Genomic DNA, 13,673 nt, shown 5'->3' with positions numbered 1-13,673 from the left:
TATGCTCGAAATTAAAGAGACAATATTTTAATTAGTTTTTGAATATGACAGCAATCAGCATTGATATAATATGTTTTAAGACAAGGCATAGTATTTTGAAATATTGACCACTTCTGGTTTTGCGTATCTAATGATCACTCGTTGTGGAATGCACGATCGCGCAGCTGGGACCACTTTCGCGACATTTTATCAATTTGAAATAGGCAATATCAGTGGCCAGTAAACCATGGTGACTTGCGGTAAAATTTTTTCTTTTGCTTGAGTAAACTATACTAAATTTAGAAGATCACGCTAATTTCATAGATTTTTCTTAAGATATAGGTAATATAATACCTATATGAATACATAAGAGTAAGGTAACAATTATATGTGGATGTTTTCCTCCTTGCAAAGTTCATTTAAAAGTAACGGTTATATAGGTTTGCTGACACAGCAGTTTATAAGATCTCAGTTGCATTCAGATTGTTGATAATTTGTAACCTGATCCTCACATGATCTTCTTTCATTGTTGTAAGCCATGCTAATAAACAGAAATTACTGTGGTCCTGAGCATTTCATGAAATGCACCAGCTGATTTTAAAGATATTAGATTTTACAATACTTACCTAGATAATTCTTAATCACCTGTTTTTGCACCTGCCTCCCACATTTAGATACCGTAAATTGTAAAAGCTGTAGGCAGGAACCTTGTTTACTCTTACATGTGTATGATAATAAATATCTTAAATACCTGCAGGTATATAGAAAAATTGTAAGGATTAATCTAAATCATGACTAGTTATTTGTTGATATTTTTTTATTTCCGCAGAATTTTATCACCATATTACCCTACTAAAAAATCATACGTTTATAATGATGCCAAGTCAAGTAACTAAACCGATTAAACACTTAACCGCATGACTCGCAAATAAGTAACTGCGTGAATCGTTACATTTACAACTTTGTATGCCTATTTGGCACTTGGGCGCTGTCTCCTACTGACACGCACTAGCGTGACGCCTGAATTCTGAAACAGTCGTACCTTCAATTTAGATCTACTCTTAAAATAATTAAGTTTGAACAATCTATACTCTATAGGTACCCGTACTTTATGATGAAAATTAAGATTTAGTTTTCCAGGGACTTCATATACCTAGGTATTTAAGTTTTGCGCCAGATCTGGATTATAAATAATAGTTAAATAAAAGAAGCCGTTAAACTATAGCTGCCTAGGAATACAAAAAGACAATAATTCTAATTAACAGTAACACCTATTTTGCGTGTATGAAAGTTATACACGTTTGTAGAGCATCTTTTGGAAACTGTTGGTTAATAGCTAGAAACGGAAACGGTATCACGTCAGATAATAGCTTCAAGTGAAAAGAAAGCACATTTAGACCAGTTGTATGCAGCGGCTCACATACTTTTGGCAATGTTTCTGCATGATCGAACGATTACACAATTGTAAGGTCGCAAGAGTGCGCTAACTAGCGGCAAATAGAGCTTGCCGCTCTGCTAATCATATTATGCCAGTTATGTATATCGGATTCCTTTAAACTAAAGTTTATAAGAGATATAGAAAAAATCGTAATTTTATTTTCTCCTATCAGAATTTATTTACATGTACATATTGTGGTTCTGTGGTCTGCCAATGGTCTTTATCTAGAACTACTGGGAACAAAGGATTCTTTGTTCCATAAATTTAGCACGCACATTTTCAATTTGTGATTAAATTTGATACTCTGCTAAAACAATCGCTCCCTTGATTGGTGCCAGGTATACGAATTGCGAGAGTATAAAAGACTGAGAACTATTGTAGTCGTGGCTTATTGATGCCCGTGGACCGGTTCTCAGAAAAGTATGAGACGTCTTATGGTGTTCAAACCACATATTGTATGTTAATGACAAATATTTGAGATGCATCGGAATCCAACACGTTTATTTTACACTTTTTTCAGATGAAATTTATGCATAACGACTTTGCTTTCATGACCAATTGACGTCGCAGATGATGTGATAAGTGTTACATATGAGAGTTTTTGACTTAAAAAGCAATATATCATTTGGATGGTTCTAAAATGACCATATGTTGGGTTCCCTGACAAGTGGATAAATGCCCTCGCTCTGTCCGAAGACTTTTTTCTAATTGACGCCTTAATTGTTCGCATGTGTTCATCAAGTGGATAATCCTTGGGAAACGAAATAAAATACAGCTCACGGTAATTCGTCTTGTGCAAAATAATTATTACAAACCAATTCTACACATGTGCGAAAAGAATCCATATGATTTAACTAATCGTGGATTATTTCATTAAAAACACGAATGAAAGATTTGATTACGGAAGTCAGAGGTTACTAATTCTTGAAATATATTCGTTAACAATCTACTTAGGTACTATCTTATCAACTCCTAATTAGGTAAGTGGGTCACCCGAAAAGCGTAGACTTCGCAATAAGTTCATGGATAAGAAACTTTTTAGAAACTGTGTTTCCAGGAATTCTCGAATTATTATTACAGTCAAAACTAACCGGAACAGCAAATCGTTTATAACAATAATTACTAATGACTGTTTTCCTTAAATAATCTTTCTCGTGTATTTAATTATAGTTTCCTCCGAACAACGGATGTAGTTTTGTTCGATTAAACGTTAAATATAAGCTTGAAGAAAAACTAGACGGTTTTCACAACCGGGTACGGAGTACGAACTACATAGTAGGATAACCTTCCATTATGCTGACTGTGGATATGAAACATTAGAATTATCACATTTACCCTGAGGAACGGTAATTGGCTTTAAATAAGTCGCTTCTTCGCTTCTTCAAGAACATTGTGTGTTTATTACATTTTTAAAACCGTCACAATAAGTTACTTTTTAATTTTTATTAATACTATTTTTTTTTGAAGATTATGTAAAAGTTTATTGTCGAGTAGAATCCTTTCAATACATAGCCTAGATTATCTCTACATTCAAAACTGGTCTAATATTGTTTCTATTCCTCATTCATACAATGTCGCCTATTGTGCAATTTATGTATATTTTACATTATTTTGGTGTGTACAAAAAAGCTTTCATTCATTCATTCAATGTTGAAAGAAATTAATAAGTTATTATAGCAGGAATCCTAGGAAATTGGAAAGATCTTAGGATATCACAATGACTTAACTAGGTTCTTGTTGACAAAGAAGCTTAGGTACCTATACATAAATCGCGTAATTACTCACTCACGCGTAGTCTTGACTCTAGCCCATAGTTATTTACCTTAGTCTGATAAAGCCGTAAGATAAAATAATTGTTACAAAACTTTATTATGTATCAGCTATCTTCATCGTCATTGATACTCTAGAGAATAGCGTAGGCATTAAGGACTTAGAGGATTACTCATGCGCACGTGCAACCACGTCGCATGTCCAATTATGTTACATATCATGCCAGCATTGTATACTTGAACACCTTATCAACAGAAATTTGATCTTATAAACTGACATAAGCAGTAAGCTCATTAGGTGCTTTCTCGGAATGTTATCTTACGAAGAAATTTAATCTCCTTAAAATTGGCACATGAAATGATACGTTTTAAAAGCGATATGACTAATAGAGGAATAATAACCTGAATCATGATCGCTCGGTTCGTACTTCGTCGTAAACATCACAATTTGCTTCGCTTAAATCAGTTTAATTAATTAATGGATGCAATGACTTCTGTACTTACCTACTATGTTGTATAAAATACAATACCTACTTTACTTACCAATAAAAACATACAAAACAGTAATAGGTTCTTAGTTATTCAGTATTCTAGTTAATTAATTCATGGTAGTTTCACTATGTATGCAGGAATTTTAGTCTAAATTAGCCAACTATATGTATAATAACGTTATCAAAAGATTTACAGTTAACTATTGCTTTTACCGATATCTGTTGCTTTACATAACACAAAATATGCGGGCAGCCTTGAAGCGCTTGATGTCTCTATGACTCTACGACTAAGCCGATGGTAGAGCAATATACGAGTAGGTATTTATTTAGTTACTATTAATTTACCATTAGTGGTCAGCAAAACATAAGTAGTAGTAATTCGAATTTATAAAATTCTTTAGCAAAATAGCGATTGGTAGGAACATACAAATTATAAGTTTAGTATCTTTTTCACTACCAGGAAAAAAATAATTTAATAATATTGTTATTCTCCTATCAGATTATTTTTATAAGAAGAATCTTTGTAAAATTTATTTCATAATTTACGCACTTATTTTAAGTGTATTAGATACCTACACTTAAAATAAGTCACATTGAAAATACTCCAAGAATTGGAGTGAAAAAATTTCTTTCCTGTAAAAGAAGAAAGAAAGCATCGTTATTTTATTCAAAACCTGTTACTCCATTTCCTCTTAGTCGAACATTGCCTATAGAATAATAAGGGAATAATAATATCGTAAATTAGATCTACCTGTAGGCCATCCCTTGCTCTCAGGTAGCACAATAAAGTATTCAAAGAACATCCCCAAAACAATCAGCTTTCATTTTATGACTCGTTTTATGTTGTAGCTTAAAATAAAACCAATTTAATCCGCACATAGCGCGGGTAATTATGACAAAAAGTTCAAGATTGAAGTTTTTACCTATTTGCTTATTTTTAGCAGCAAGATTAAATAAGATAGCTAATTTTAAACCTTATAGAAAACGCATTAAAAAGTACGTCTTTTAGGCTGAATGTGATTTCACTATACTTTTGCACAGTTTATTTTTTATATTGTAAATTGTAATAAACTTTAAATTAGTTAGTAGATTTTAATTGTATAATTATAGGTAAATGTAATAAATGGTACCAACTGCAATTAAGGCAGATCAATCGATCGCTGATGGTGAAAAGGCTTTAAAATAATTTTAACATCAGCCTTTAGGAGACATACAACTATATTATTTTATTTCATCGATGTTTCAGTATATAAATAGTTGTACTCGATGTCTGTTTGATCTCAGCTTAACAGTATCAACTAGAATCTGGCATGGCGGCGGCGGGTGTTTTTTTTCTGTCCGCACATAATTACAAGACGAACATCTGACGGGATCAGCCCCATCTATGGAATGTACCTGTGCCCTTTTTATGGGGCCCACTTGCTGCAATGATTAACATTTAATAGTTTTTTTTCTTATACTCCATGTTGTGTAGAATAGCCTATCCTGATTTCGAAGGAGAATATTTTTATAGACGCTGAGTTATTTTAGCTATTGACTAGGCATATTTGTATCGAATTATTCATTTCACATGCCTCCGTAACAATGCAGCTACGTTGTTCAACTACTAATGATGTGAAGGCATTGAATTCCACATTTCATTCGATAATTTATATATTTTTTTTTGTGTGGTGTTTCTCAATGTTAGCCAGAAGGGCTTCTACATTTTAACGCGGACGCGGGGCGAATTTTTATTTAAAAACTAAACTGGCCGTTACCTGCGACGTCATCAACTAGGTATAAACCGTCTCCCCTATGTTCAGTATGCATACAAATTAGCCAACGTCGTTTTTGAAGCTATTTTTAAATTATAAACAATATATGTTTATTTTATTAAATAAAAACTTAACTATAAATAACTATTAAAATGCTTTTATTACGAAAGCTTCCACATATTCTACAACCTAAAGTGTGCTTGGATCTTTATAAAAAGCCTTGGCGAAATGAACGACATTCCGTTGAGGCTGTATTTCGATATTAATAACTCAAGATAAATTGCACAACTAAAAATCAATCTATCTTGATTCAATTAAACCTAATTTTGATATAGACCTTATAGTTAGACAAGCTAGGAGTGTAGGCGTGGGTGTGGCAGAATGCCATTGCGCACTAATCTCTGACCGAGATCCTTTGCGTGGGCTTTCCAAGGCATATTAACGTTTTTACGCTTACAAATTTACATACATCAATTTTTGGTCGGATTCACTTATAAACATAAATATGTGATTTCTAAATTAAGCTTGCTCCTATTTATGAATTCATTTACTGACGGCTACCTTTAGAAATAGGATCGAGTTATCTTAAACGTGCTTTAGCCTTTAGTACCTTCTTCAGCGATATCAGCTAGAATAACCAGAGACGATTCTTATTAAAATAATGATTCGACTCCAGAATGTCGATGTCATACCATTTTTGTACGAGCACTGTTTTGTCTGGGCTCCACAATTTGCACGTGCATTATATGTAAGCAAAATTGTATTTCAAAACTTTATAGCACAGGAACAAAGCAGGCACGCAAACGAATCAAAACATTGTGAAACTGCTGGTCACCTGCAGAACGTTACCATTGTTTTTATCCACAAGGACCCACGGAAATTATTAAAAACAGCAAAACTGCGTGTGTTATCCGCTATGCTAGTACATTTAGGGAAAATATATATGAATAATTATAATAATACGCGATTTTTTCCGCTCTATGTAAAAATCACGTCTTTATCTAATCCGAATCTCTTTAAGATATACATATTATAAGATACTTGGTACATTATAATTTGAAATTGTTTTTTTTCTTTGCTAATAATACAAACTTGCTAAAAACTATTAACTAGTTTAAATAAATGAATAGTAGGATTGACGTGTTCGTTATATTGATTTCGTCTTATCTACGTATAGTGCGATGTAACCCACTTTGCCTGATAAGTACTAAAGAATGTAAATAGTGGATTTTATCACATGCATTTTTATTTATATTCAACAGAGATAGCAAACCGATGTCCCAATTCAATAAAATATTGATACTTAGTTACGTCGATGTTTTATTAATGCTTATATGAGTTTTACGTTATCTGTGTAATTAATTGCTTGTTCATATTTATTTTTTACCCTGATGAACTAAATTTTATGATATTAGTCGTTCTATGAAAAGGTAGAAATTATACCTTAATTTATTAATAAGTAATAACATTATTAAAGTGAATCTACTTAAAACCTCTACAATAATCTGGATCTCTACTTACATAAAAATTAAAAACTACATAAAGTATATATACACAATAATCGTTAAGCCTTTAGGAAACTCCTACTTACTGCCTTATATATTTTTGTTCATAATGTACCTATGTAAATGTTATAATAAATCGAATTTCACAATACGTCTGCTCTCATCGGCCACCCAGAATTGACCTAAGACCTCGTCATTGATGTGCTTTCTATTTCCATATAAATGCAAAATTAAATCTGTGTTGATCGCTTATTAATAGAACTACTACGAATTATTAATAGAAAAAGAAATGCTTTTATTTGTCGCCATTGTACCCTAAATTCGCATAAATTGGAAAGATGTTGAAATGTTTTCTTTCAAGGTTTGAATGAAAAGTAAATTATTTGAGTTACTGTTGAGGGAGATCCATACTTTATATTTATACAATCCTTCAACAATCACGGATGTCACTAAGCATTTTATGTAGTGAAGAGGTCATGTCGTCGTCGTAATTTCCTTAGGCCATTGTCTTCGCCTAGCTTCGATGTAACTAACTTCTCATCTTGCTTCATGCTTACTTCCTTCAGCGCTACAAAATCACAAGTATAAGTCGGAAGATACTATAAAAATATATTTGTAGAATTTAATAATCTTAATAAATAAATAATTGAATATATAATAAATGTGTTAAGGCAAACTATAGCAGTTATTAACTAGAATTAAAAGTGGAATAAAAAACTGTTTTACGCAGTTACCTACGTAAAAAAAAGAACGCCCAAAACTCAATGGTTTTACTTTCCGCGTAACTCGCTTGTAAGTTTAACCCCATTAAAATATTTACTCTCCGTTTCTCCCACGGGTCCGTCATCCTCCGATGCCCACCCTGCTGAATAGCATAAATATTTAAAAAAAAACCGGCAAAAGATACAATTACCCACTTTCCGGCAGACAGTTTCCGCTCAAACGAAAGTGGTTACACTCGTACGCTTCATTTTAAAAAACTTGACCAAATTATTTTTGCCATGAGAGTAGTTCTATGAGTCAAGCTGAACTACAAAAAACTGGTTTCAGATATAAATTTAAATTGCAATTTTAATGTCGGCGTGTATAATGTTGGTACATGATTGCTGATTGTAGTGTTGCTATTGTACCGAATGAGATTATTAATTCAAGAATATCATCAAAGAAAAATATTAAACTTGAAATTAATTTAAAAAACCGTAATGATTGTGAATGTTTGTTTAAAACACTTAATTTTTCAGTTGTTTTATTTGTGTGTTTTGCCACTAACGAATAATTGCCAAATAACACACCTATTAGCCGTTAGGACTGATAAGCCACTTTTTAATGTTATAATTTGCATTAGATAAAAAGCGTAAAGAAATTGTAAAGTGAAACCGCTTGGCAGGCGATTGAGCGGATGTACACTTGAAATGCATGATATACACATAAACAAGCGTGAGATTTCAACCATTTATCACTCATCGGCTGTGAAATGAAGGTCTATAGGAATCTATCATAACACTATATAGGAAATTAACTTTACATAGCGCATAAAAAGCTCCCACGAATTCAACTTTCGATGCTTTAGTCATTAGTGTCTGATACTAAATTTAGAATGTAGGTAAATAATGTAGATTGATATTGATTTATAGAGTAGAAAATGTAGAGCATATTTTTACAAATGGATGTTCAATGGAAACCGTAATGAGTACCTACACAATTTTAACAATTTGTTTCTTTTTTATATTCAATCAAAATTTATGAAACGAAATGAAAGTCAGTGAGCTGAGTCTATTCCGTAATTCGTAACACCATTTTGGTTGTGATATGCAATCTTGATTTCACTTTATATTAAATTATGTAGTTCACCATGAATGAGCTAGTCTTAAGCACCTATAATGAACATAATTATTATTCACTAAGCGTAACAATTGATCGTTCTCAATATCCAGTGGAAACTATAACATTCTTTCTTTGAGATGAGCTTCGAATAACGTGACCTTACTTTGTTTCAAGTCAACAATAGAGAAATTAATGCTTTTATCTTATTTTACCACGCGCTTCATTGATTCCTATCTTATAAATCGATCTACTTTGTTGTTATTAACATTAGAAGAGTCGGATAAACTTCTAATATAAGATTTAGGTATTTTTCATAAAACTTATGGAATGCAACTATTGTGTTAAAGGTTAGTTGACATTTTCTCGAGATCGTGTCCCTTAAATCAAAGTAATAAAAACGATAATGGCTTGACATTATTATTACATAAGTGGAATGAACTTTACGATCGAGCCCCTGCGACGTAATCCTATAATAAGTGACTTTACGAAGTACTAGGGTAGTATGTCACAGATAATATTATAATGTGGTGGTGGAAAATATTTTCTAGGTTAATAAAACCATCCTGTATGTTTGTATTTTGAAGGTTGGCATGTATGTACTATAATTATTAATTACTAGCTGTTGCCCACAGCTTCGCCTGCGTGGAAAAGATAAATTTTCATGTTACAAACTTTGATCCCCTTGGGGGATGAATTTTCTAAAATCCTTTCTTAGGGGACGCCTACGTTATGACATCTACCTGCATGCCAAATTTCAGCCCGTGTTCAGCCCGATACGTCCAGTACTCCAGTGGTTTGGGCTGTGCGTTTATAGATCACTATATCAGTCACCTTTGAGTTTTATATGTAACATATACGTATATAGATATAGATACTCCTGGCTTCGTGCAAGATATTCTTCTATATTTTCTGTGTAGTATCTCGTCCCTTGCATTGTGTGCCAATTAAGTAGGTACTCAATAAAACAATAATTATAACTAACTAGTATCACAGTAAGTATGTAAGTAGGTACATAACTTTTTACTTTTTTTTAATGCCGGCTGTACACACTCGCCGAGACACACCGAGACAGGCCGAGAACGAGTATGTACATGGTGGCATTCGTCTAGTCTCACTCTCTCGTGTCTCGCCTCGGTTGTCTCGGTCACTGGTCGGTTTTTTGCGCCCGAGTCAAAGGGTCTCGTTGAGTCTCGCGAGGAAAACGAGAGCGAGCATGTACACCAGTGTGACCATATGTGGCAGGATCCTGCCATTTTGGCAGTTTTGACTCCTAAATTTTGACTGTGGCAGATCCTGTGGAAGGATTAGAAAAGTGGCAGGTTTTGGCAGTATTAGCAATATAAGCTGGCAGATTTGGCAGTAAAAGGCCGCTTTAGCCTATAAAAGGAGTAGGGTGCAATATCGTGAATGGAAAAAATAGTAAGTAGGAATTTTAAAATCCCTCCCTATGGCAACACTGGAACGCAAAGAGCTTTGTTTCGGGAATTCCCCCTAACATGTCAGTTGTTTGACGTTTGTTTTTCTAATTAGTGATTAGTCGGACTAGAAAAACTGTCCGAGACACAATATTGTTTCTGATCTCGTGCGGTGGAGTGTAGGCTAGTGATTATATTTTCTTTAGTGTGAGTGTTTTCCATTCCTGATTAATCATGAAACGTAGATATGAACGATCATATCGTGTAGAGTGGGAGCAAGATCCATCATTTTCGTCATGGATAACAAAAGCGAAAGATGAAGATGTTGCATGGTGTAAAGCATGTAACACTAAGTTGCTGCCAAAATTGTCTATCATAAAAGAACATGCAATCACTACTAAGCACAAGAAGAACATGATCGGATACAGTGGGCAGTCATCGGTGAGTATACATTTTACATTTATCTGAAAAATTGTAGTGAGTATTAGGGACTTTGCACACTGTAACGCGCCCCGTCGCGTAGCGCGTGATTTTCATAGACATTCTCCCGCGCGTCGACGCGTTTCAGAGTGTTGTACTAGACGTGTTTTCTATACAAATTGAGGTACTTGCATACAATGATTACACGCGCTACGCGTCGGGGCGCGTAGAAAATTAGCATTACTATTAAAATTTCTTTATATTTTTTGCAGGTGCAAAAGTTTTTTAAAGCGTCTTCACTAGAAGATCAGGTGAAAAAAGCAGAGCTCAACATGTGTGCTCTGTTGGTAGAACATAATTTACTCTTTCGCGTCATGGATCATATGAGTGAAATAATTTCAAAATGCTTTACCAATCCAGAGGTGGCAAAATCTTTCTCCTGTAAACGAACCAAAGCAGCTGCGGTAACATATAATGTAATTTAATTTAATATTTTAAAATTGTAATTTTGTATTCCGATTTTATTTTAATATGACTGACATTATTTTTTTTAAATAGATATTTTATTGATAATTGTTAAACGTTATTTTGTGTAGCTATCAGTTTTTTTTTGTTCTTAAATCATAACCGTTTTTGAAGGCATGTGGTGTTAGCCTATAATTAATTGTTGCACTTGATTTGTTAAATTGCATTCTCCTTGTATGTCTAAAATTAGTGTTAACAATTGTTGGCTATCCTTTGTAATAAATAAATAAATAAATAAATAATGTTTTGAGGCCGGAATTGGAGAGGGAAATGCTGGCAGATTTAAGATCATGTCAGGATGATAGTAGTTACCCGTGCACCAGCGTATTCTTTGATCATAGATGAGAGTACAGACATTTCCTCGACGAAAATGCTTGTTATAGCAATTAAATACTATTCTGAGAAATCACTAGCGTTGAAAACGAAATTTCTTACTATGGTAGATTTAGAAGGAGAATCGGCACAAAATTTATTTGACGCTCTTTCAAAAGCTTTACGTGATTCAAACCTTGATATAAAAGATGCAGTTGGTTTCGGAGCCGACACTACCAATGTAATGTTTGGTGAACATGGTGGAATCGTTGCTAAAATTAAAGCTGTGAATCCGCATTGCTTATTTATCAAATGTGTCTGTCATTCCACGGCACAGTATTTTTTTTACCCTTCTTTTGCGACAGCCTAATTTTATTGAATGATCGTATGGATATATACATGACAAACTCAAAAGTAAAACTCCCATGAAGCTCACTATCATAGTTTTCGAAAAAATGCAATCTGAATAAAAAGTACCGGTTTTTTATATAATTCAATTTTTATTTTTTATTAATTTTTCTATCATTATAACACATTTTTTTGCATTGCGAGCGTCAAGGCTAGCCATAGGGCCAATTTTCGAACCATTCGGGGAAGAGCTGTGACTTCGCAATTTCGAGATAATCGCATAAATAACAAAATTTCATTTCTTTTTTTGTGACTGAACTCTTAAGAGTATGCGGATTATTTTTACTTTAAAACATAGTTATATGTATGGACTACTTCCACAAAAAAAACCAATCGCGAAAAGAGCGGGACTCCGGAGATATTAATTTCTGAAAAAATACCGGTACTTTAACGATTTTTTTTTATAAAATCCACAATATAAATTGAACTTACATAAAGAGTTGCGTTTCTCAGATGACGGAATACTATAGAAAATTTGATGAGACATTATTGTTAGTAAATTGAATTGTATAACTTTACCTATATTACTTTTTACCGTAAAATAAAAAATAAAAAGTTATAAACAAAAAGAATAAATAAATAAATAAAAAATAGTAATTGGGGTACCTACTTACCTTTATATGAAAGTATGAAATAAAGATATTGATAAAGTGTGATTTAGGATTTTATACAAAAAAATCGTTAAGGAATCGGTATTTCTTCAGAAATTAATATCTCCGGAGTCCCGCTCTTTTCGCGATCGGTATATTTTGTGGAAGTAGTCCATACATATAACTATGTTTTAAAGTAAAAATAATCCGCATACTCTTAAGAGTTCAGTCACAAAAAAAGAAATGAAATTTTGTTATTTATGCGATTATCTCGAAATTGCGAAGTTACAGCTCTTCCCCGAATGGTTCGAAAATTGGCCCTATGGCTAGCCTTGACGCTCGCAATGCAAAAAAATGTGTTATTATGATAGAAAAATTAATAAAAAATAAAAATTGAATTATATAAAAAACCGGTACTTTTTATTCAGATTGCATTTTTTCGAAAACTATGATAGTGAGCTTCATGGGAGTTTTACTCTTGAGTTTGTCATGTATATATCCATACGATCATTCAATAAAATTAGGTTGTCGCAAAAGAAGGGTAAAAAAAATACTGTGCACGGCTTTATCCGTTAGTCACGCAAGCAAAGACACATTACCAAGAGCTGTGAATCAAATAGTCAAAGAAGTTTATGGGTATTTTGCTCACAGTAGCAAAAGGCAGAGGGAATTTTCGGAGTTCCAAGAATTTGTAAATACAGATAAACACAAAATACTACAACATTACGATATCCGTTGGCTGTCATTCCACTCCTGTGTGAACAGAATTCTTGAGCAATGGGATGCTCTAAAAATTTATTTTCAAGGCCAATATTTGGACGACAAAAATATATCCTCTCAATTTTTATACGAGAGCTTTAATAACAACATATTTAAACTATATTTTTACGCACTTGACTATATTCTGCCTATTGTCAATAAATTAAATACGATATTTCAAGGGGATTATACGACTGTACACTTGGTTTATAAAGACGTGTCTGAAATGTTTATGTCATTGTTAAGCTGCTACATGAAAGTCAATTACGTTAAGAGTACAGACCCACTTCTTCTAGATCCGACATCCAGTGTTAACTACTTACCTTTGAAGGATATGTATTTAGCCTTAGGTGTTAACGTCAGCAGAGTAATCACGTCTCTAGCAAGAGATATAAATCTGAAACCCGCAATACAAACGTTTCTTGAGCATATGCAATCATTTCTGATTCAACTTTCAAGTCAACTTAAAACACGTCTGCCACTT

At 33.2% G+C, this 13,673-nt stretch overlaps 1 protein-coding gene across 1 annotated transcript in view; it reads left to right on the top strand.

Annotated features, from left to right (window-relative positions):
• Window positions 1–13,673, top strand: part of baz (par-3 family cell polarity regulator) — a 49,055-nt gene that overhangs the window by 618 nt on the left and 34,764 nt on the right. The gene's annotated exons all lie outside the window — the stretch shown is intronic.

The sequence above is a fragment of the Colias eurytheme genome, chromosome 9 (genome assembly GCF_061535395.1).
Source record: "Colias eurytheme isolate Ceu_HAF_F1 chromosome 9, ilColEury1 Martin Lab GWU primary, whole genome shotgun sequence".
Taxonomy (NCBI): Eukaryota; Metazoa; Arthropoda; class Insecta; order Lepidoptera; family Pieridae; genus Colias; species Colias eurytheme.
Note: the sequence above shows the minus strand (reverse complement) of the source record. Positions and strands in the feature narration are given on the sequence as shown.